We start from the raw sequence: 25,699 nt of genomic DNA on the forward strand, positions 1-25,699 counted from the left end.
ACATTTAATCACAAGTATTTTATATTTAAGTAGCCTCTTATGCTATTTAAAATATCATTAGAATAAAAATTACTACCACGGGCTTCCCTGGTGGCGCAGTGGTTGAGAGTCCGCCTGCCGATGCAGGGGACACGGGTTCGTGCCCCGGTCCGGGAAGATCCCACATGCCGCGGAGTGGCTGGGCCTGTGAGCCATGGCTGCTGAGCCTGCGCGCCCGGAGCCTGTGCTCTGCAACGGGAGAGGCCACAACAGTGAGAGGCCCACGTATAGCAAAAAAAAAAAAAAAAAAAATTACTGCCACAACTCCAAATGGTGAAATCACTACTTATGCAATCTGTGGGTTTCTTTCTTAGTATTTACATATTCCAATAAAGCCCAACATAAAATACTTCTGTTGCTTGCATTTTTAAGCTTAGTTTGTTTAATCCTAAGTAGGTGTGTGCCCAAAGTAACTTGTCTTTCAGTTGTTTCTAACATCGTAATTGTTGTATTTCTCATTATCTTCTGTTATTCATAGCCAAAAAATCCTTCTTGGTGAATACAATGCTGTCTGTAGTTTGTCTTTCCCAGCTGATTGCTATGAAGTTAAAATTATTAGGCAGATAAAATTGTATTGTCATGAATTTTTAAATCTTTGACCCTTAACAGTTATGCACGTTAGTATGTTTAGTAAGGCATAAAGCATGCAAATAAGATCAAGAAAACTTTCAAAACACAGATTTCAAATTATGTGATCATTTTTAAGACATCCAGGCAGTTTTTCGTAGGAAGAGAAATTATAAGCAAGGTGTAAAATTACAAATCAAAAATTTCTAACTCTAGCCTTGTACTCCTCAATTAGATAATTTATCAAGAAAGTTAAAATTGTCAAAACAAAAATTTGTTTTAATTTTACCCAGTTTTTTAAAAGGATATCTGTATGTTTAGCACCAAAAAGAGCAGTTCACAAGCTAAATAATGTGGTGTTATATATTTCCAGATTTTTTCAAATATAATTTTACACTATTAGAAAAATTAAATCAGTATTTAAAGAATTCAGTTAAGGCGTTTATTCTGACAATTTTGCCAATTAAACGAACATAGAACTTTTCTCGGTAAACTCCTAGAGATACTTGATATGTCAATAATATAAGTCAATACCTCGAGGAAATGGCAGAAGAGAAAGGAAAATCCCCAGGTACCAGAAATAGAGAACCAAAAGCCAGAGCCACAAGCATTTGAGCTGCATTGAGTGCAGGAGGCCTGGGCACTGTCAAGCCCCCAACGAAGCACTGGGGTCTTAGGTATAATACCCCTGCAGGGACCAAAGAGTGAGGCCTTATGTGCTCACGGTGGTAGACTTGAACTTGGGAACACTGCATTAAGCCATGACCCTCAAAAGCTGCACCCTTGGACAACCCCAGGCTTGCACGGCATGTGGGTCTGGAGCCCAAATTTAACTGCGCATTGTTCAGGAATACCCAGCTGAGAAACTGACATCACCAAAGATGTGCTCACAATCAGATAATAAAAAACTCAAGTCAGAAAAACTCAAGGATGAGTAAGAATCAGCAAGCAGGAGAGCAGGATTTAAAACTTTTAAGAACTTGATATCATTGGAGAAAGTCTGACAGGTATGCACAGGAAGACAGGTACAAAGATGCTTATTGTAACATTATTTGCAAAAGTAAAAAATTTGAATCAGGATAGAAATGGGAAATAAACTGTGGATAAGTAAACTCAAGAGCCATTAAAACAAAATAACTACATGTATCAACGTGGACATCTTTGCAGAACAGACTTCCGAGTGAAAACTACAAGTTGTAAAAGAATAGGTATAGGTTATCTTTATGAATATTTTAAAATATACATAATTCTGAATTTAAATAGTGTTTGATTTTGTTTACGAATCAGTGCATCTCTAGTAGAAGTATAAAAAATATTTCAGTATGACACCACTTTAAGATAGTGGTACCTCTAGGGACGAAGGGGAGGAGGAAGCTATCAGGAATTCGGCTTTAGCCAAATCTGTAACATTTTATTTAAGACTGCCATCTGGAACAAACATAACAAAAAATATTAATATTGATATCTGTTGATATATGCATGGCTGTTAGATTATTTTCTGTAGTAAATCTTTTAAAATATTAAATAATTTTAGGGCTATATAGTTTGAATTAGCTAATTCCATAGGTTTGTTAAAAATCTGTTAGTAAAATACATATTGTGAGTAATACTTATTGTCAGTGATTTGGGGCTTTGTGTCTGGATCTCAGTGCCCAGCTTGGCGCCTGGCATGGCAGTGGGGCTCAGTCAGACAGTGTCGGGTGAGTGAGTGGGTCCTGCAGAAATGGAAACCGGGCTGACCAGAGAAAGAGGGAAAGTATGCGCAGAAGTGTGTATGATCTCGCATTGCTGTACTGGAGTTCCAAGAGGCTTGGTAGTTTCTAGGATGTGTACTAAAAGGACCTAGTGGCTTATGAGGTTGGAAGAGTAAAGCTGGCATTTGATTGTGGAGAACTGGGAACCAGGTGATGATGAGTGTCACCTTCATTAGGTCTGTAAAGGAGACAGGTTGAAACACATTGCTGTAGTTGGAAGCAGTTGTCCTGATAGTGTAGGGTGTAGGTCAGAAAGAAGAGAGGCCAGGCAGCAAGACAGGCATCTATTATGGAATCTTAACGGTTATGAGTAAGGTGGGTTTCTTTATTCAGTGAACTCTGGTTGGAATGATAATTGATCCACTTTGATTGCCCTTCTCCCGTCTCATGTTGGATTCTCATGTATTCTTGATGCCCCCAGCTAAGTGCTAACCCGTTCGTCCAGCCTTTCCCACAGTTCTCCAGGAAAGTCATCTCTCTTCATCCGAACTCTCATAACTGTTCCTCTGTGCCTGTGTTAGCCTCCTATGAGGAGCTAAAGCTCACCGCAGCCCTGGCACAGTGCCTGGGGCTCAGCAGGCAGGCACCCTGCTAAGTGTTCATTGAATAAATAATGAAACTTAAGCCCAATATGATTTAAGTTCCTCAGGAAAGGATGCTTTGCCATTAGGTCACCTACTTGGCATTCACCCTTTCTCATATCCGCCTCTTCACACGTTTCGGTGTGCTTTTCGGTGGACCTTAAGAAGAACTCTGCTCCGTGACCACCAGGTTTACACACTGGCAAGAGCCCATTAGAAAACAGTGTTAGTGAAGGGAGCATAGGTTTTTATTGTGTCACTTGAGAGATCCTCCTTGTGCCTGTCAGTCCCCACCATCAGTCTCAGAACCAGAATCTAAAGATACAGAAAATAGCTCTCAGACCCCAGCCCTCTTTCCCATCAGCCATTTCTGATTTGCTGAAGGAAAATTATAAGTGCTATCACTGCTTCCAGCCAGGAAACTTCCTTTGGATCCAGGTCCTTCTTACATGGGAGTAAGTTTAGTCAGCAAGATGGGGGATTTGAAAACTGGTTATCTTTCATATTGTTTGATTTAGATCCTATGTCACAGTTGGTAAGGTGATCCGTAAGAGTTTATTTTTCCTAGTCCAGATATGATCTCAAAGGGTAAAGAAAAGCATACTTTGAATTACTTTTTCAGTTGTCCAAAGTTCTTGCCATGTTGGCCTCCTGTGAAGGAGTAGACAGTGGCATGAGGTCCTATTTAATTAATGACTCTAATATTGTACTAAATAATATACTGTAGAGCCCTCTTCCGAATGGCTCTAAAGCGCAGCATTTCAGTTTCCTCACACTTGCAGTGCCAAAGATAAATGTTTAACCCTGCCATGACGTGTTCCCATTTTACAGTACAGAAACTGGGCCTCTGCATGTATTTATTTAGGAAGTGTCCTAAAAGGTGAGCTGCACAGCTGTCTTTGGCAGTTCATTTGCAATATGCCTTGCTGAGAACGTTAAAAAAATCTTAATGATTAAAATGATTGCTAGGTTTTCTTCTTTTAACATCTTTATTGGAGTATAATTGCTTTACAGTGGTGTGTAGTTTCTGCTTTATAACAAAGTGAATCAGCTATACATATACATATATCCCCATATCTCCTCCCTCTTGTGTCTCCCTCCCACCCTCCCTATCCCACCCCTCTAGGTGGTCACAGAGCACCGAGCTGATCTCCCTGTGCTATGCGTCTGCTTCCCACTAGCTATCTATTTTACATTTGGTAGTGTATATATGTCCATGCCACTCTCTCATTTCGTCCCAGCTTACCCTTCCCCCTCCCCGTGTCCTCAAGTCCATTTTCTACTTCTGTGTCTTTATTCCTGTCCTGCCCCCTAGGTTCTTCAGAACCATTTTTTTTTCTCTTTAGATTCCATATACATGTGTTAGCATACAGTATTTGTTTTTCTCTTTCTGACTTACTTCACTCTGTATGACAGACTCTAGGTCCATCCAACTCACTGCAAATAACTGAATTTCGTTTCTCTTTATGGCTAAGTAATATTCCCTTGTATATATGTGCCACATCTTCTTTATCCATCCTTCTGTCTGTCGATGGACACTTAGGTTGCTTCCATGTCCTGGCTATTGTAAATAGTGCTGCAATGAACATTTTGGTACATGACTCTTTTTGAATCATGGTTTTCTCAGGGTATATAAGCCCAGCAGTGGGATTGCTGGGTCATATGGTAGCTCTATTTTTAGTTTTTTAAGGGACCTCCATATTGTTCTCCATAGTGGCTGTATCAATTTACATCCCTACCAACAGTGCAAGAGGGTTCCCTTTTCTCCACACCCTCTCCAGCATTTATTGTCTGTAGATATTTTGATGATGGCCATTCTGACTGGTGTGAGATGATATCTCATTGTAGTTTTGATTTGCATTTCTCTAATGATTAGTGGTGTTGAGCATCCTTTCATGTGTTTGTTGGCAGTCTGTATATCTTCTTAGGAGAAATGTCTATTTAGGTCTTCTGCCCATTTTTGGATTGGGTTGTTTGTTTTTTTGATATTGAGCTGCATGAGCTGCTTGTAAATTTTGGAGATTAATCCTTTGTCGGTTGCTTCATTTGCAAATATTTTCTCCTATTCTGAGGGTTGTCTTTTCGTCTTGTTTATGGTTTCCTTTGCTGTGCAAAAGCTTTTAAATTTCATTAGGTCCCATTTGTTTATTTTTGTTTTTATTTCCATTCCTCTAGGAGGTGGGTCAAAAAGGATCTTGCTGTGGTTTATGTCATAGAGTGTTCTGCCTATGTTTTCTTCTAAGAGTTTTTATAGTGCCTGGCCTAACATTTAGGTCTTTAATCCATTTTGAGTTTATTGTTGTATAGGGTGTTAGGGAGTGTTCTAATTTCACTCTTTTACATGTACCTGTCCAGTTTTTCCAGCACCACTTATTGAAGAGGCTGTCTTTTCACCATTGTATATTCTTGACTCCTTTATCAAAAATTAAAATGATTGCTAGGTTTTCTATTAACGACTCTTCGGAAGTAGTGACTCTAAACAAACTAGCAATAAAAATCCCCATTTCTAATATGATTTTTATTTGTTTTATTTACTGCAAAAAAAGCATTAATAACACAAGTAATAACACCAACAATATCAGTATATAATGATCCTTAATCTGGAATTGATAGTGCTTGTACCCAAAGATGGTATATCAGACCACGAATAATCACTGAAAATTGAGAAACCCTGAAGGGGAGCTATGGGATTAATTAATAGAGAAGCTACAGACTTTCTGCCTTTATACCAAATACGCTATAGTTACCTGTGTATTTAATAGTCATCTATTTTAATATTTCACCTGATTAAAGATAGGCTGTAGAAATAGTCAGTAAATTGTATCTTTTCTGTATTTGTACTGAGTATAGTATAGATATTTATATATTTAATTTTTTACCTCATTTAAAGTGGGCCTTGGGATCAGTTAACAGAGAAAATACCGATTTTCTGCATTTGTTTTTAGTGTACTATAGTTATTTATATATTCAGTATTTCACCTCATAGAAAGTAGGGTGTGGAATCAGTTTATTGAAAAGTTACAGTATTTCTGCATTTGTACTGAGTACACTATAGTTATCTATGTACTATTTAATATTTTACCTCTCCACATGTATTTGGAACGTTTTTAGAAAACACAAAAACCAATGATGGAGTGAGGGAATTGGGGCAGATAAAATAAAGACTAGAAAAATAAGACGAAGCCAAGGTTAAAATAGTATACAAAATATATGTTGTCAGTATTGCATGCATTCGCTTAAAGTAGAGAGCCACTTTGGCTCTGAGTGTCCTGGTAGCCAGGCTAAAGATAAAAACACTAATGAATTACATGATTCAAAGTGTCTGGAAGATAAAAACAAACCAGGTTGCTCAGGAGGATTTACTGTCCCTGGGGCTGAGACTTGAGTGGTTTCTCTTGTGAGTTGCTGTTGAGAGCACTGCGTGATGAGGCAAACAGCGTCCTCGGTAGTTTCTAAATTATAAAATCAGACTCATAGGGGTTCTTTCTTTTGTTGTTAAATACAATATAAGTGGATGGAAAAGCAGCTTAGCTAAAAGCAGTTCTCCAGGAGGCCAATTCTGTTGCTCCAGTTTGGCTGGAGGGTGATAGTTAGCATATGCAGATGGATGGATCAATTTCGGGTTCTCCAAGCAAGCAGCATGCCATGATGACTTCTGTCTGCAGAGCTTTTTAGAGTCATGGGTGGCAATGGGTACCAAGATGTGAGAGGTCCTGTGTTGCAGGTCACCGTGCAGGTGCACGTTGTGCATGCCTTAGCAACAGAAATGGTCCTCAGGGGATGCAGAGGTATGTACAGTGCATCTCAGGATAATCTCATAGCACAGGCACCTCAGAGGAAAATAATGCCTTTTAATCCTCTTGCACCCCATGGGCTAAGCAACAACCTTCAAATCCAAATTTTGATGAATGTAGGATTTATTCTTTTTCTCTTTGCAGTATCATCAATGGAGTGTTGCTCTCACCTTAGCCTGCTTTAGACTTCACTGGATGGAGTGACAGCAAGGGGATTTCCCCTGCCTACCTATACTTCCAAGGGCACAGAAGGGGACAAGTGTGGCCAAAACAGTATTCTCACCTTTTAACTGACTGGAGTTACATAATGCTCATTTTAGCCAATTTGTAGAGTTCAAGAAAGTATAAAGAGAAAAATCATAATTCTACCATTCAGAGATAACCACTTTATTTTTAGGTCCGGTTTATTGAAGTGTAATTTACTTACAGTAAAATTCACCCTGTGTAGCATACAGTTTTATGATTTTTGGCAGTTTGGCATGTAGTTGTATAACCACCATCGTGATTGAAATGTAGAACATTTCCATTAACCCGAAAAAAGAGGCAACCACTTTTTTTTTTTTTTTGCTGTACGCGGGCCTCTCACCGCTGTGGCCTCTCCTGTCACGGAGCACAGGCTCCGGACGCGCAGGCTCAGCGGCCATGGCTCACGGGCCCAGCCGCCCCGGGGCATGTGGGATCCTCCCAGACCGGGGCACGAACCCGCGTCCCCTGCATCGGCAGGCGGACTCTCAACCACTGCACCACCAGGGAAGCCCGGCAACCACCTTTTAAAGTTTGCCACATTTCACATTCCCTTCCAAAAAAATTTAAATGTGAGATAACTCCCTCCGGCCAACTTTTTATCTCATTCCTAAAGTCCCACTTTGATATGCCAGTTCTAACTTTTAATGGCTCCCACCTGTCTGAGGAATTCTCAAGGAGAAAAGTAGCTTGGAGATGCACCCAAGGGATGCTGATTTAGCGGTGGTTAGAGGTCACTACCAGCCTTCCCATGGCAAGCTGCACTCGGTGGGTGCAGGGGACTTGGCCAGGGGAACTACTAAAAGGCACAGTCTTCGAGTGTACAAGACGTGGCTTGTGTTGCGTGTTTCATCCAAGCAGAATTACACTAGTGGTTCAGCTGGGGTAACAAACTGGAAGGAGAAGAAAATATAGTTCAAATTGAAAAGTCAGTAAATATAAATACAATCATCTCAGAATTCAAGAAATTACTTCTGAAATTTTATAGTACAGAATTTCAAAAATATTTCTGATAACAGGCTTAGAATCTTACCATTGCCCAGAAACAGAAACTTCACTTCTCACTTACTTCTAGGTAAGCTGTAGGTGGTAAAGGAGCAAGTTTATTTTTTTGGGACACAGAAATTGGTTCCACGTATTTTATCTTGTAAGTAAATCATAGCTTGTCTGCTCCTTAAGGTGAAGCACTAAATTTTCATATATATTGAAGTCAAAAAGAGATACTTAAAAGATGGACCTTTTTTATTAATTGTAGAAAACACTAATGACAACTTTTGGAATTGAAGCTTAGTTTTAAATTTTTGTTTTGATATTTTGCACATTGTTTTAAAATTTGTTTATGCCATTTGGAAGCAGTTGCCCCCTTCACATTGTCTGTCCTTTAGCTGACTGCCGTTGGTGTTAGGAAGTTACTCTAGACCCTGAGAAAAATCCTGTCCATATCTATCAACTGAATGAGGGGGGAAATGGGTGGCAATATTAAAATTAAATAACTTCACACTCTTCCTAAGATTATCCCTCCCTTTTCAGTTAGTTTAAAACTCTGCTAAAATAGAATTCTTTATGGTTTCAAAAAGGTTATGCAATCTTGACAAATGGTCTTCTTATTGCCATTTAAGAAAAGAACTCTTATTTTTAATGAAAAGATTTGATTCCCTACTACCATTCAGACTTTTTTTTTTTTTTTTTTTACACTTTATAGGATCATCTGGTAGTGCCCATCAGGTTTCCATTGATACTACTAAAAATTCTAAAAATGCCGTAGGGCTGACAGTAGCCGAAAAGCATTTTTCATGGGTAAGGTCTTTTCTTCAGCAAATATTTTTAAGTCATTGTGAAATAAACTTTCTCAAATGAAACATTCTTTAAAAATGAAGAGTCTTTGCAAAGGTTGAATGTTTGTGTTTTGACAGCTTATTACTTATTTAATGTACTGCTTCAGGAAGATGCTTGATAAAGTTCTGTCCCTTTGACCTTCAGTACTCTCACTGGCCAAAACCTGAGTTTTTTAAATAATAGTTTCATTGAGATATATTTCATATATCATAAACTTCATACTTTTAAAGGATATGATTCAGTATTTTTTAGTATATTCATAGAGCTGTGCAGTCATCACCACTATCTAATTTTAGAACATTTTCACCATCCCAAAAAGAAACCCTCTACCCATTAGCACTCCTTCCTCATTTTTCCTCCCCCCCCACCCCCAGCCCCTGAGAACCAGTGATCTATTTTCTGTCCCTATGGGCTTGCCTCTTCTGGACATTTCCTATATATGGCATCAAATAATATATAGCCTTTTGTGACTGGCTTCTTCAATTTAGCATGATAATTTCAAGGTTCATCCATGTTATAACATGTATCAGTTCTTCATCCTTTTTTATTTCCAAATAATATTCCAGTGTATGGATATACCACATTTTGTTTATTTTTTTATCACCTAATGGGTATTTGTGTTGTTTCCACTTTTTGGTAATTGAGAATAATGCTACTATGTCTCAGGTTTTAAGAGGGGAAAATCCCAAGGGTTCTGCTCCAGGCATTCTTAGTTTGGGGCTGGGGAGAGGCACTGAGAGTAGTAAGGATTCCCCTTCGCCTCTCTCTCCATCCTCCTACTCCCTCACAGGGGCTCACCGTCTTTTCTTTCTCCTTTGCTCTTTGTTATGGTAAATCCTTGTATATTGCTGAGCTAGCTGAGTTAGTTTTAAGTGCACAGTAGGTAAGCTTTTTGGGAGTCCTCTTATGTTTATCGGAATATAGTTCATCAGATTTCCTTTCTTAGTATTGTATTTGGTCACTAGTGACTCTTAATAGTCAAACAAATAAAAGCTTTTTATGTTCATTTGGAATTCAGACTAAATGAAGAATAATCTATTTGATATTTGAATGTAATTATCAGAAACCCTCTCTGGGATCTCTACAGTGAATATTTATTAAATGGATGCTCTTCTGAGCAAATTTAGTGACACTGAATGTTTATGATGCAACTCTCCTGTGTTAACACAGTAAAGAGTAAGACATCTGAAAGATACAAATGAGTCTGTGGCTGACCTGCATCTCTCCAGAAGTTGTTTTCTGGAGCAGTTTGCTCAAGCACAGTTCTTCCAAAAAGCATTTTAATTGCTACTGCACATTGCCATTGTGATCACAAGCCTGTTTCATCTGGGACATACAAATCCAAGTGGCAACTATCTCTACACATTTGAATTAAACTTGCATAAACTAAGTCTTATGTAGGGCATGAGCCCAAGGTAATTCAACCAGTATTCCATTAAGGTAACCTATTTTGACCTAAGAATGTGACCATGTTGAATTTGAATTTTAAGCCAAGTAGTCTTCATAAATATTAGAATCTTTTATGGACCTAGAACTTTATACAACAAAATATTTTAATCATAGTGAATAAATATTTCAAAATGAATTACCTGTTTCTTAAACTGAGCATTTTAAAATGTTAACTTGGAGATATGGTTAGAAGGAACCACAAAAAGAGATCAAGTTTAAAGTTCAAAGTTTATAGCATCAAAGTTTCAGATTAAGACTATTTTAATACATTTGGTTAAATATAGAGGCAGCCCAGCTGTATGAATTTTCCTAATTAATGAAGAGGAAAATACTTTTTAAAATTCAGAAGCCCATGCATCTAAAATATATGTACCATGCCATTATTTAATTATTTATTAAAGAACTGTTTTAATTAAAATAACATTATTTCATTTTCTGTAATTTTTCATAGTTCACATTCTATAATTACTATTCCTAAAATATGTAACAGTGATGAATTATTGAATCAATACAAGAATTATATTACTAGTCCCCACTCTTAGTCATTAGGTTTTATTAACCATGTGTATATTTTGATAAATTATAAGGTAATTTAAATAGCCCACATAGTATATATCAGGATGCTTTTTGGAAAAATTTACCTTTACTGCTTTATAGGAATTAATAATTAATCCTATATTTTCTTATTACTTATTTTGTACTTTTTAATCTATATCTTGAGAAATGTGAAAAATACTAAAAAGTACAGAGAATGATATAACAAAAATTTAAGTACATCCCAGAATTGAAAGCATCAATAATTCATCATTTTGGCTTTTTTATATAAAAATATATTAAACATAAAATTCAAAACCTCTTTGCCCCATTCTCCCTTCCCAATAGGCATTAACTAGTATATAATCTTACTTTGTGTTCTTTTATATAATATACATACATCATATACATCCATGGCCCATGTTCTGTGTGCTTTTTTAACATACACAAATGGTATAATCTATGTGTCATTACGCATCTTGATTTCTCTACTCAGTGTTTGAAATCTATTCATATTGATGTGTATAGATCTAGTTTATTTTTTAACTGCTGTTATATATTTATGTCATAGAATATTAAACTGTATGTCCATTCCCCTATTGAAGAACATTTCAGTTCCACTTTTAAGTATTTTAAGTAATGCAGCAGTGAACATTTGGAGACTTATCTCCTAGTTTACATGTGTGAGGTTCTAGAAGAGGTATCATTAGAAGTAGAATACTTTGGGCATAATGAATGCATGTTTTCAGTTTTTGTAGATCTTGCTGAACTGCTTTCTCAGGTACCTCAACAATTGCACCCTCTCAAGCAGTGTGTGAAAAAGTTCTAGGTTCTCTCTCTTTCTCTTTCTCTCTTTTTTTGGGCCAATATTTAATATGACGCGGGGTCTTTAAATTTTACCAATCTAATGTTATCTCATTTTACTTTGCATTTTCTTGATGACTAGTCGGGTTAAGTATCTTTTCATATCCTTATGATCCATTTGCATTTCCTCCTCTGGTCATATCCTTTGCCCATTTTTCTTTTTCTTTTTCTTTTTTTTTCTGCTGTACGCGGGCCTCTCACTATTGTGGCCTCTCCCGCTGCGGAGCACAGGCTCCGGACGCACAGGCTCAGCGGCCATGGCTCACGGGCCCAGCCGCTCCGCGGCATGTGGGATCTTCCCGGACCGGGGCGCGAACCCGTGTCCCCTGCATCGGCAGGCGGACTCTCAACCACTGCGCCACCAGGGAAGCCCCCTTTGCCCATTTTTCTAATGAGTAATTTGGTTTATTATTATTTTTTTGGTTCTATCATTAGTTTTATTGACCTGAAATAACTCTGCGATATATCAATACATCTAAAATAGTACAGGCCTTGGTACATCACAACACAAAGTATACCATATTCAGCTATTTTTAGAATATAGATCTTTAGTATTATGACAAGTATGTAGGAGAAACAACGCTCTATATGTGATATATAATAATGGATCTCAAATTCTCCAAATCTGCCCAAACAGATGATACTAACATTCCTTTCTCTTTCTATGTCCACATTTCCTTTGGTGACTGCATTTATTTTCTTCTGCAAAGGTTTATGATGTCTTCTCTAAATTCACTCAGTAAATAGTTATGCCTTTGCTTTATTGTAGAGATACAAAGATACAGAAGCCTGGAATTTCCAGTCTAGTAGAAGGGAACATTGTGTGTAATTTAGCCATATGACAAAGTACCTTAGTAGCAGCATAAAATATATGTCTATATTTTATTATTTTTATTTTTGAAGAGCAGTGTGCTGATCAGATTACATGGTCCTGGCTCTATCCAGGGAGGCCTTGCTTTGGTGTCTTTGATTCTCATATCCTTAGGTGAAAATACTTCTTTGTAATTATATTAGAGGGAAGAGAACAATAGCCATTGAGCACCTATCATATAATAAACATTTGTGCGAGTCGATGTTTTATACCCATTATCTGCTTATTGTTCAAGGGTTTCCACGAGGTTTGTTTTTGTGTTTTAGTTTGCTTTGGTTTTTATTATTATCGTACACCTGACTTTAACATTAAGATGATATTTTCTCCTAAAAATAGTTTTATTCTATTGGTTTTCCACTGGGGTGTCAAGAATTCGTTTGAGAAGACTTAGGCAACCCACTTACCTCCACTCCACCGCTCCAGATAGACACAGTCTGTATCAAAACTGCTTGCTATACAAAGACAAGTACAAAACCCCTAGCCCCCAGCCCCATCTCCACTGCCACTATTTTGTCTCTCCTTCGTAGAAACTTTGGCGTGGCTTCTATTTTCTGTTTTTGGTTGATCACAGACATGTTACAAGAAGTCATGTAGGTATTAATTCAAAGATTCCAGAAAACAATCTTGAAAAACATTGCCACTAATGTACTCTCTGCAGTTCATTATTTGGGATGTGGGCGGCGGGGGGGCAGTTTGCCATTCCTTCATCTAATTCCTTTACTCTCCATGAAATAAAGGAAGGTTGGTGTTAAGTTCCCATTCTCATTACCATTTGGCAGGTTAAGGACACAGAGGGGAAAGACTGATGTGTGTGATGAGATGTTTCCTCAGCCCTTCAGAGATATACTACTGTATACGCTCTAATCCAATGATGTATAGAGAAGGAAATTGGAAATGTGATTATCCACCTAAAAGTGAGAGCCATCCATTAGTGCATTTTTAGCCGTTAATCAGCTTGCCATAAAAACGAACATGGCATGTCTGCCAAGGGCGGGGAAAAACAACTGACAAGTTTGCCAGACTTTGTAGTGACTAAATTGTTATTATAGCTATCCTCCCTGAGGCTTCACAATCTATTTAATAACAAATCGATCTAATCTGGTTTTTGCATAGATTTTTCTGCCCTGCTGTTGTGTTACTCCCCAGTTAAATAGGGAGAAAACCACTCAAAAACTGAAAAGGGAGAATGCCTGTAGGCTACAGATTTTCATAGCTTAAAAATCTTATATTAAACCATTACACATTTTAACCACTGTCAGATAGTTTAGATACAGCATTTGGTTTGCATTATTGGGCTGCTTGTTAAGCCAAGGAGGAATGTCTTTAGGGTATACTTGTTTATTTCTTCTAGCCTTTTTTTTATTGGAAAAGAACAAATAACAGCCAGTTATTCTAGGATTCTGTGATCTGTTGTTTCTGCTTTAGAACACGCCAGTTAAAGGTTGATCTACCCCCAGCTTTAGTTACATTATCAATAATGCGGCTATTTGAGCCACAGAAAATTCAAGCAAAATTATCAATGATCATCTAAGAACTGGTGCTTAGGAAGTACAAAATACAGGGTTATGTCTATTTCCAGAGCAGCATTAGCAAAATAATGTTCAGTAAAGACTTATTTGTAAATAGTAAGTGAAACAGTATTGTATTCCTTTGAACATAGATACAAAGGTAGAAACTACTATTGACCAGAGTAGTACATTAAAACAAAGTCTAGAAATTAAAATCTTGGGTGAGTTTTTTTTGCAACCACTGACAAAACAATGTATCTATATCAGTAATCATCAGTGGCTGCTAAAATCTTTAGCTGAAAAAATGATGAGAAACTTTACAATAAATGGATCAGGCTGACAGCACCTGAACTCACTGATCTAAGATAGATGTTCTACAAAACAAAAGATAAGTCCAAAATTTTGGCTTCTGAAATGATGCAATGGGAAGTGCATATCATCACCTAGGATGCATTCTTGCCTCCAGATTGCTCAACCATCTAGATATAAGTAACAATTCATAGGAAATCAGAGACAGAGGAACAGGTTAAACAACACTTTGCTGATGCCTTAGTTAGATCCAGTCTATTGGGAATTTTGCAAGGCAACTGGAATCGTTTCAAACAGGGAAAAAATGATGTAAGAGGGAGGGTGAGACTGCATGAAAAGAAATTTTTGGAGACACAACAACCAAATACAATGTGTAGACATTGTTTTGGTCTTGATTCAAGCAACTGTTTTTAAAAATTCAAACAGGAACTTTGAATACTGACTAGATATTTGTTGACATGAAGAATTTTACTGGTAATTTTTTTAGGTGTGATAATGTTATTGTGGTTATAGTCTTTTAAAAGTCTCTATATTTAGAGATACATCTAAAGTAGTAAGATGCCTGAGACTTGGTTCAAAATAATCTAGTAATGCACAGAAAACAGTGGGTAAAAGTATAGATGAAGTAATGTTGACCGCATGTTCCCTTTTATTTGTTGAAGCTGGGTGATGAATCCATAGGGGCTTCATTATACTGTTTTCTATATCAGTGAGTGTGTGTTTTAAATGCTGTATAACAAAAAGTTTAAATATTAAGTAATCCAGCTCTTAATTTTCTGACTGAAATTTTGTTTAAAACTTTTTTTCATTTTTATAAAGTTAAGAAGGTCATATTTTTAAAAATCTGAGTGGTAGATGTTTTCTTCAATAGTTCAAATGAAGAATATTTATTTAAGTTAAATTAGATTATGAATCTACACAGTATGCTCCACATACTTTGTAATGCCTTTTCCATCAATAATGTTGGCTCACTGTGGCAATGAATGGGAGAGGGAGCAAAGAGGGGAAAGCAGGATAAAGCAGACCAACCACTTGTGTCACGTTGCGAACCACTCTTCCTCTTTTCATTCGTATTTCTTAAAAGAAGAATGCTGGGTATTAAAGCTAGGAATTTAACAGTCTTGTCCAGCCACTTGTCCATTTGCCGTGGAGAGTGCCTGAGCAGTGTTTATGGCTCACCCATTATACATCAAGAATTCTGTTTGAAGAGACTTTACTTTCCATTGTCATTGTTGTCATTCATTCTAACAGGCCTTTTTCCGTTTCATTCCCCTATTCAGTAGTTTGGAAACCCTGCATAATTATGTGTAGGGGGATAATAGAGAAGAGAAGGAAACAGGGTGGGAAAGGGGATGTGGGACAAATTACGGATCCATGAGAGCTTTCAGGGGAGATTTAAAGCATTCTAGAAGCACTTTGCTAGGTTCGTTAAGTCTTACTACCTAGAAGCCTAGCATATGCTCCGCCAAACATTGACTGTATCCTTATGCCTCCATTCTTCTTCCTGGACAGTTATTGATGATGCGGGGTCTGTACTCTAGCCCACATGTGAATTCATTCCTCCTTCAGCACTAAAACAGCTATTTATGGTGCTTGACCATGAATCAAGAGCTGAAAATGCTATTACAGGGAGAAGCATTATTTTTCTCAAAAAGCAAAGCAGAACTTTAAGAAATATATCATGTTCTTCCTTTTCACACTCATAATGAAAAGTTTCCTCAGACATTACAGAAACTTTACTGTTTATAATAATTTTTTTAATAAAATCTTCTGGGTAATCAGTGGACAGAAAGTGAATATCATTCTTTAGACACACACCAGATTTGATAATGTCTTTATATGAGTATCAAAGAATCGTATATGAATATATCATTTGCTTTTGAATGCCTAAATAATCAGAGTGGTCGGTACACGTTTAATAAAACATTTAATTTTATGATATCTTAAAGTTGCTTTTAAGTGAATTTTTATATAGGCTTTTCAAAGCATTTTACATCCTAAATAATATTCAAAATGAAATTGTATGCATCATAAACAGAACTGTTTATAATGAGGAATTTTATGGGTTTGGGATGTCAGCCAGTGTACCTCTTACTACAGATCTCTACAGCTTAGTCCCACGTTAACTCTGTGCTCCATCTCCTGTAGAGCAAGTAGAAAAACAGGACCCTCGCACTGCTTCTTAACCAGTGCCAGCTTTATTTTAAAATGTACGATTTGAATTGTTTTACATATTTCTAAAAGGAGTATATTTGTGTGTGCTCTTTCTTATTTTTTTTTTTTTATCTTAAATTTTAAGAAATGTTTTCCTTTTCTGTTTCTTTGCCTTTGGAAGAATTTGAAAGAACAGAAATGAGGGAGACAGTAGCGTTTTGTAGACCTCAACACAAATAATTCACAGTGGCCCATCTATTCTGAGGCTTGACCCTTTGCCTAAATAGCATCCTAAGTTATGGCAGAATACTTAGGAAAGAGAGTTTGGTTTTGTATTTAGTCATTTTACTATTTTCATCTCAGTTGCTTTCACTCTTTCAAATGTCATCTGAAATGTTAGAAAACCCTTCTATTCTGATTTCTACTTTTACTGGTTAGAATACCTGTTGTGGGATGGGCTTAAACAGAAGTCATGCTTCCTGTATAATTTATGGAGATACCAGAGAGAACTGTTTGTCTCATTTTTGTCTTGTATGACATTCTTTTTAATCTTCCCCTTCCCATGTGGTCCTCTGGATCTTTTATTCATAGATTCAAAGCAGTAACACAAAATGCTTTTGTCAAAGAATATTTAACATCTTCTAAAATGTGTGTTCACCTCTAGTCCCTATTAAACAATTCAAGTTACTTGAATTGTCTAAAGGGCTAATCTGGTATTTCCCGTTCCTTTAACGTTTTTGCTGTGCATCAAGTACATAACTTTCTCTTTCAGAGACTGGCTGTAATGTTATTTATTTTTATCTTACCTTTTCCTGGAATCCATTTTAGACAGATATTGTAAGGGTGCAAAAATATGGTAAAGTGGTATGAGGGAGGAGTGGAATGAAGCACTGAGTAAACAAGGGTGACAACAAAATAGAGCCAGTCATGATACCAAAAATGTTCACCACAGTGTTCAGTTATACATTTTACTCTAAACTTGCTAGCAGCCAGTGGAAAACCAAGATTGCACTTTTATACCACCGTTTGCTGTTCCTCATTATTTTTTAAAGACTGAAATTGTAAAAGCGTATTCTGAGCGCGTGGCCAGTTTTTTCAGGTGAAGTGTCACTGAGCAAGGAGTATGTGGGTCCGACTGTAAGCCTCTGACCTTTCCCGTGTTCCATGAAGCCTCAGGCCTGCCTTCCTGCAGCCGTCTTGCTTGTTTCTTCTGTTGGTCACCCAGGTGATTGTGACAAGTGAGTGCAGGTGGATGGGCACGTATCCATCACCATGCATGGAAGGGAACTCAGGGCTCATGTCCTGTTGCTGATGGCTCAGGAGCAGCTGCATTCTACGTGAAGGACATCATTTTTAATTCAAGTGCCTTTTCTTTAACCTCAGTGTCACCTTCAGACATAAAAATAATTATGAAAAGAGAGCCTTTGCCCTGTCTCATTCTTTATGCCTTGCTCAGTTCAAATTACAGGCATATACCATTTTCAGGGGCAATTCAAAACCATAACACATTAAAAATAATAATAAACTACAATTATGGGCATGTTGTCATGGTTTCACTTTTCCTGGCTGCTGGTATCAAGTGGTCCTTTGGCAGGAAGAAGGAAATCAGTCTCCATCCAATAGAAAATTTTCTAGGGTCTGAGAGCACAATAAAGAGGACACAGAAAGGAGCCTCAGTCCCGAAAAATCATAAATTTGGACTAAGAGCTTTTGGTTTTATTTTTGTTGAGATTAATTATGAATAGACAATAAATAAATTTGGAAGAGGCTCCCAAAAATGTAGTAAAATACTAAGAAGGATTGCTTTCTAAGTATTACTGCTAAAATATCCTTATTATCTAAAGGCTAGTGATTTGTCAAACTAGGGTCCTCAGAGCCCCTTAGGAAAAAATAACGTGGTGGGTAGGGATAGCCCTCTGCCTCCCAGCTCCCCTCCTCCCCTTCAGCCAGGCAGAGCCGTTCACCTTCATCGTCTGTGGTACATAGTGGCCTTCCCGTCTTTGACTTACTGAAATAGCCTAGTGGAAGGATAGCTATCCACAGCTGTCTCAGGAAGAATAATCGTAATGTATTTAATTTTGTCTAATTGCTCTAGTTCTGGCAGTAAGACAGAGAGCAGGTCTCTGTTTAATGTAAAGGATTTATTTCTTAGTTAATTCTTTTTTTTTTCAGATAGATTTTATTCATTTAAAAAACATTTTTTAAATTTATTTTTGACTACATTTATTTATTTTTGGGTCCTCACTGCTGCACACGGCTTTCTGTAGTTGCAGCGAGCAGGGGCTACTCTCCGTTGCGGTGCGCGGGCTTCTCCTTGCGGTGGCTTCTCTCGTTGCAGAGCGCGGGCTCTAGAGCACAGGCTCAGTAGTTGTGGCTCGCGGGCTCTAGAGCGCAGGCTCAGTAGTTGGGGCGCACGGGCTTAGTTGCTCCGCGGCATGTGGGATCTTCCCGGACCAGGGCTCGAACCCGTGGCCCCTGAATTGGCAGGCATATTCTCAACCACTGCGCCACCAGGGAAGCCCTTAGTTAATTCTTATCTAACTAAAAGGGAGAGATGAGGTCCTTGTTTCCCAAACATAAGAAAAACAAAACTGTTAAAACCTATCCGTTTCCTATTGTTAGGTGGTAAGAGTTCTTGGAACATCAGAAGATGGCTCATGGCATTAGAGAGCCCTTGATTCCATCTTAGGCTTCTAGACCCCACTTCTCACCATGCTAATTATGAGTATAAAATGAACTCAAGAACATTCTTGCCGAGGTCAAGGTGAGGAGAAATTTGACCTGCTTACATGGTGAATGCTTTAAAACCTGGGACTTTCACAGGCATTATCTTCAAAAAGTGCCTTTCTCAAGCATAAATTGAAGAGCACTCCAGAAAGCTAAACCACAGAATGAGCTTTACCCAGCTGAGAACTCACAAAAAACTAACAGAATATTTTACAAATGCATTAACAGAAACTGGGTACAATTTTAAATGTACTAATTAAAAGGAAAGTCAAAGCAATACTAGATAGAAATTTTAAAAGACTTAAAAGTGTGGTATGATGTTATCGCCCTATCATAATTTAAGATTTAATTATAATTAATGAAGATAGAGAAATTTAAGTATTGGATAGAATGGGTTACTCCGTTAAGGGAATTTATTTTAAATTTTATCTGGTAGCACTCCAAATAGAGACCAAAAGTTGAGAATCTTTAGTAGTTATTTTGCCAGATTCTGGCTGAGAAAATCCTAGGTGCATAATAGGAAATCTGGAGTGACCTGTGGACTATGGAGCCTAGCTTTCATACCTAAGAAGATTCTGAAGCGGTTCATTAAAAAGTAATCTGTAATGCCTAGAGGATAGCTGGGTAGTAAGTAATTTCAATATGAATTAATCGCCTAAAATAAAAACCCGAACAAACCAACTTTTTCTTTTCTAACTGAGAAATGGACCTTGGAATCAAGTGAAAGGTAGACTTATAAATATTAGAGCAATGGATTATAAAGGCAGTTATAACAAACCAATAATGAGCTGCCAGAATTTTTTTCGTAATGGATTTAGAATCCAGAACATTTGCTAATGGAATAACTTCAGTTAGTAATGGATTGGTGGAGAAGGAGAAAAATGCATTTAGGAATTTATTCCAGCTACTGAGATTTCATCTGTAAGCATATGTGATAGTTCTTAAATTCAGGAGTTAACGTGTGCAGAAGAAATACAGAACTTTTTTTAATTGAAGTATAGTTGGTGTATAATATTATATAAGTTACAGGTGTATAATGTACTGATTCGCAATTTTTAAAGGTTATACTCCATTTACAGTCATTATTAAATACTGGCTATGTTCCCTGTGTTGTACAATACATCCTCTCAGCTTATTTATTTCATACATAATAGTTTGTACCTCTTTATCCCCTGCCCCTATCTTGCCCCTCCCCTCATCCCTCTCCCCCCTGGTAGCCACTGGTTTGTTGTCTGTATCTATGAGTCTGTTTCTGTTTTGTTATATTCACTAGTTTGTTGTATTTTTTAGATTCCTCATATAAATGCTATCATACAGTGTTTGCTTTCTCTGTCTGACTCATTTCACTTAGCATAATACCCTCCAAGTCCATCCATGTTGCTGAAAATGGCAAAATTTCATTCTTTTTTATGGCTGAGTAGTACTCCATTGTATATATGTATATATACACCACACATCTTCACTGTTGAATTTCTGTGCCATAAATTTCTTAACACAATGACTTTTTTTAAATAAAACAAAGTGAAACATTATCCAGTGTTGATGGACATTTAGGTTGCTTCCATATCTTGGCAATTGTAAAGAATGCTGCTGTGAACATTGTGGGTGCATGTAGTTTTCCGAATTAGTGTTTTTTGTTTTTTTGGATATATACCCAGGAGTAAATTTCTTTATTATATGGTAGTTCTATTTTTAGTTTTTTTGAGAAACCTCCACACTGTTTTCCACAGTGACTGCACCAATTTACATTCCCACCAACAGTGTACAGGGTTCATTTTTCTCCACATCCTCTCCAGCATTTATTGCTTGTGTTCTTTTTGATGATGGCCATTCTGACATGTGTGAGGTGACATTGTGGTTTTAATTTGCATTTTTCTGATGATTAATGATGTCGACCATCTGAATGTCCAGAAATACAGAACCTTTGCGTGGAACTCAACATTTATGGTCAGAGCTCAGAATAGTAAAACTAATAGGAAAATCAAGAGTAAAAAGTCAGGCCAGCAATGTACACATACAGTTTTGAAAATATTTATAGTAAGATTAATGAACATATGATCAATGAGAGTTCATCTGTTAATTACCTCTGTTCAGTAAAGGAAGATCACCTAAGGGTCATTTTAGAAAAATATTGTGAAAGAATATGTTGCAATAGTGAAATACATAGATTATGTAATGCTGCTAAATTGGGGTGGTTTAAACAACCATTTGAAGAGATTGTCGTAATACACAGGGGAGACCTGACATGTCAGGTTTATCTGCACATGTGGACTATTATATTGATGGTCTCCCAAACTGGCTGATTTCTAGCACTTTATAATTTTTGAGCTGTGGGAACTGAAGCAAATTCTTGAATATAACAGTACATTTCACATTGCTACATACCTCTTCCCTCGGAGCCTTCATGTTCAAATTCCTACCTGGGTAGTCCTAATACCAATTTACCTCATTTTCATAGGTAAGTAGAAGGAGAGCTGGGTCTTGTTTTTGTTTTAAAAGACAGATGTTTCACACTTTGGGTTGTTATAGATATGCGAATGCTTCTTCAATCATAACACTGCTGGACTCATCAGAGTACTCTCTTACAGGTTTCTGCCTTTAAGATCAGCCTTTCAAAACTCTCTTGACACCTTGCCTTTGAGGGGCATGTGATCCAGTGGGGGAGTCACATGCATACTGTAATGAGTAATTACAAGACAATTGTGAGCGTGCAGAAGGCAAAGGCTTTGCCTCTTGTCACCATTATACCCCAGCCTCTAACAATGTCTGGCACTCAGCAGGTGATCAATAAATATTTGTTGGATTGATTCCTATAATATTTACAATAGACATCTTTTCTATAAGATGTAGAAAGAGCCAAAATCTCCTTTGTAGAATGATTGAAACAATTTCTAAAATAACACAGGATTAGCCTTAATAAAGAACAACCCAAAAAGTTAAGGTCAGCTATCATTTATTTAGCATCCTATTCAATGCTGGTCGGATGCAGACAGAATTAAGACACAGTCTTTACCCTCAAGAGAGCCAGTCTGGTAGTGGAAACAGGTAAACAAATCCTGCAATTACAATCATATGAAAAACAGAACTCGAGATAGATTAATGGGTACATTCTTGATGTAAAGGAAGAAGTGATCAACTTTCATCAAGCTAATTCTCGAAGGATGATTAGTGCTCACCAGAGCAGATGCCGTGGAGGGTGTGTGGTCTAGACAGTGGTACACGCCCGTGCTCTATTCATAAATCAAATAGTTTCTAGAACATTCATTCCAGTAATTCCTGTCCTTTAATGCCAAGTGAAATTGAATTTGGTTTGGGCTGTGCTTAATTTTTTGAACTGTTGATAAGGGTTCACATATATATGGCTGTGTGTGTATAAAATTTCTTAGCACAATGACTTTTTTTAAATAAAACAAAGTGAAATAACTCGGATTCTGTCCCAATTCAGTGTATCTTATAGGAGAATAATGACAGTAACTTGCACTTTACTAGTGATAGAAAGAGCCCCATCTAGACCAGGGAGAAGGTGAGGGAAATGACATGGTAAAGTTACTGTGTAGCTCCACCTAATTCTCCACTCCCCCGCCTCCTACTGTTTACCTACTGCTGTCCACTTAAGCTCACATCTGGCACAGTAGGAAATCAGGAGGAAATTGAGTAGTGACTTAATTAAGTAGACCACTTTCCAAAGATATTCCTGTTATTAAGTGATACAAAGTGAAGGTAAACTTAAGAGTGTTCCATTTCATGGGTATATGACATATGTATTGTTACACTGTACCACATATACCATTCTGGAATTTGTGTAATTCTGAGTTTCCAGACTGTGTTCCTACACATTCTACCCCCAAAATAGCATTGGAAGCAGTGAAGCAGCCTGGTATGTGAGGAAACTGCAAGTAATTAGAAGTGCCTAGAATGTAGGTTTGTGTGGGAAAGGGCAAACGGGAAGGAACCAGGTGGTGGAGGGCCTTCTGTGCCATACGAAGATGTTTGAGTCTCTGCCATACTAACTAAGATGTTTGAAATTTACCCTGTAAGGATCTGTTGTGCGTTAGCATCAGGAGAATTTCAGATTTGAATGTTTTCAGATTTGAAAAATCACTGTAGCAGCAGCCTGGAAGAGAGCCTGAAAGGATGAGAAATCAACGCCAAGCAGACAAGTTAGGAGAGAGACTGAAAGAATGATCCAGCCAAAAGACTATGAGAGGATGAAGGCCCGAACAGTGTCCTTGGTGGTAGGGATGAATTCAGAAGGTGTATGTTTTGAGTGAGCGCCATGTGCCAGATACTGTCGTAGGTTCTGGAGGCGTATCTGTGAACAAGCCAGACTTCCTGCCCTCGTGGAGCTTACATGCTAGTGAGGCGGGCAGGGTAGGGGAGACAATAAAATGACTCCATGTTCTTCAGTGTCAGTGACTAGGTGGTGATGATTAAATGGGAGTTCGTTTGGGGGAAAAAAGGGTTTCAATGTGTTGAGTACAAAATGTATTATATCCAGTGTGCACTTGGAAATACAGGTAGAGAGTTAAGGAGTGAGGTTTTAGCTCTTTTCAGAGGGCCTGTTTGCATTTGTTTTCGGTCTTAAAACATCAGTCAGAGCTTTCAGCTACAAACGGTAGAATCCTCTCTGGCTTGTATAAGGAGAAAAAGAACTTATCAGAAGCTATTAGGTGTCAACTTTCAGAAGCTCCAGGAAGCCCAGAGAGGCAGATTCTGAGTCTGGGTGTCCAGGGCCAGTGCCCCCACTACTGCTCCCCGCGGTGCCACCGCCTCCCCTCATGTGCCTCCTTCTAGACCCTCGGTCACTGGCCGGTTCTCTGGCTGCAGAGTGTGAGAGGCTAGTTTTCTCACATATAGCATGGGATGTCAAGATAAGGGGGGTTTGGGTTTCAAAGACAGCCATAAATATTCAACAAAGGTAATTTTGCCTCCATTTATGTCTATGAATGAAAAATATATAATTTCTTAAGTGTACAGAATTTTATAGTGATTTATTGCATTTTCTCATGTAATACTGTGATGAAGACATGGTGTCTTCGTTAAAACAAAACTAAGATTTTTTTCACATTAAAATGAATTGCCTTGATTTATTAATTTGCAAATGAGCTTGCTCCTAACTGCTGTTCACTATCTAACCAAACAGTCCCAAACTTATAAATGGATTTCATTCTAGAAGCTTGTTGATAATTAAGTTATTGGAAATTGTGAATACATCTTCCCACTGAAACAGAGTTATTGTGGATGTTCCCATTCTTGTATTTTAAAATGTTTCACATTCCAGTGGAAGATCCTAGAACATAAACTGCTTGGCATCTTCAGATGAGAAGTGGAAGGGAATGGGATGGAGTCATTCATGGCCATAGTGCCTGTAGACACGTTGTAGACATTCAGTAAAAGTTGGGGAAGTGTTTCTAGGAATAGATGGCTGGAAGGAGAGAGGAAAGAAGGAATATGCCTGTGTCTAATGTGGAGCTGCCTCTCATTTTATTGTTCCAATAAAAGTGACTTAATACATTCAGTGACTTAAAACAGCATTTCAAAACTGCACATATGGGCTTCCCTGGTGGCGCAGTGGTTGAGAGTCCGCCTGCCGATGCAGGGGATACGGGTTCGTGCCCCGGTCTGGGAAGATCCCACATGCCGTGGAGCGGCTGGGCCCGTGAGCCATGGCCGCTGAGCCTGCTCGTCCGGAGCCTGTGCTCCACAATGGGAGAGGCCACAACAGTGAGAGGCCCACATACCGCAAAAAAAAAAAAAAAAGAAAAAAGAAAAAAAGAAAAAAAAAGAAAAAAAAAACTGCACATATTTACTGTGCGATCCCTGAATCCCAGAGTGGTGAACAGTTTGAGAATCATATAAAGTAAGTGGTTCAGAAAGAAGTAGACTGTTCTGAATAACATATAATGACCAGCTATCACACAGAATTGTGGAATCAGTGTGAAGGTAAACGGGCTGAATATATAGTCTTCAAAATGGAACTTTTGCTTATTTTTAATCCCCAATATTAACTTATTTTCCTAGTGATTTCTATTGTTTGTCTAGAATATAGTAGGGGAAAATAAATTTAATGGAGACTTCCCCTTGCCTTCACCTAGGAATACTTTATTGTATTTTGATGACCAAAGGTCTTTTCAGCAGCAAAAATGCTGTTTGCCTGATTGTTATGCAATGAGGCTACTGGAATTTCCTACCTGGAGTGGGAGAGAATAATTTGACCTGTTCGAACAAAGTAGTAAGTAATAATTTACATACACCTGATCTTTCAGAACAATGAAGAACCCCGTATTACTTTTTCACAATTTGTGTTACAGCAACAATGTATATTAAGCATCTTCTATGTGCCAGGCAGTATGCTGGGCACTTGACCTAAAGAGATGGGCAAAACAGCCGCAACCCTTGCCCAATTTGCGCAGTTAAGATGAATTATGTTCTATGATCTATAACTTCAAGAATAAAAATCTTGTAAACA

At 37.8% G+C, this 25,699-nt stretch overlaps 1 protein-coding gene across 4 annotated transcripts in view; it reads left to right on the forward strand.

Annotated features, from left to right (window-relative positions):
* PKP4 (plakophilin 4) overlaps positions 1-25,699 on the forward strand; it is a 254,066-nt gene that overhangs the window by 139,786 nt on the left and 88,581 nt on the right. The window lies entirely within an intron of this gene.

The sequence above is a fragment of the Lipotes vexillifer genome, unplaced genomic scaffold, assembly GCF_000442215.2.
Source record: "Lipotes vexillifer unplaced genomic scaffold, Lipotes_vexillifer_v1.1 scaffold173, whole genome shotgun sequence".
Classification (NCBI taxonomy): Eukaryota; Metazoa; Chordata; class Mammalia; order Artiodactyla; family Lipotidae; genus Lipotes; species Lipotes vexillifer.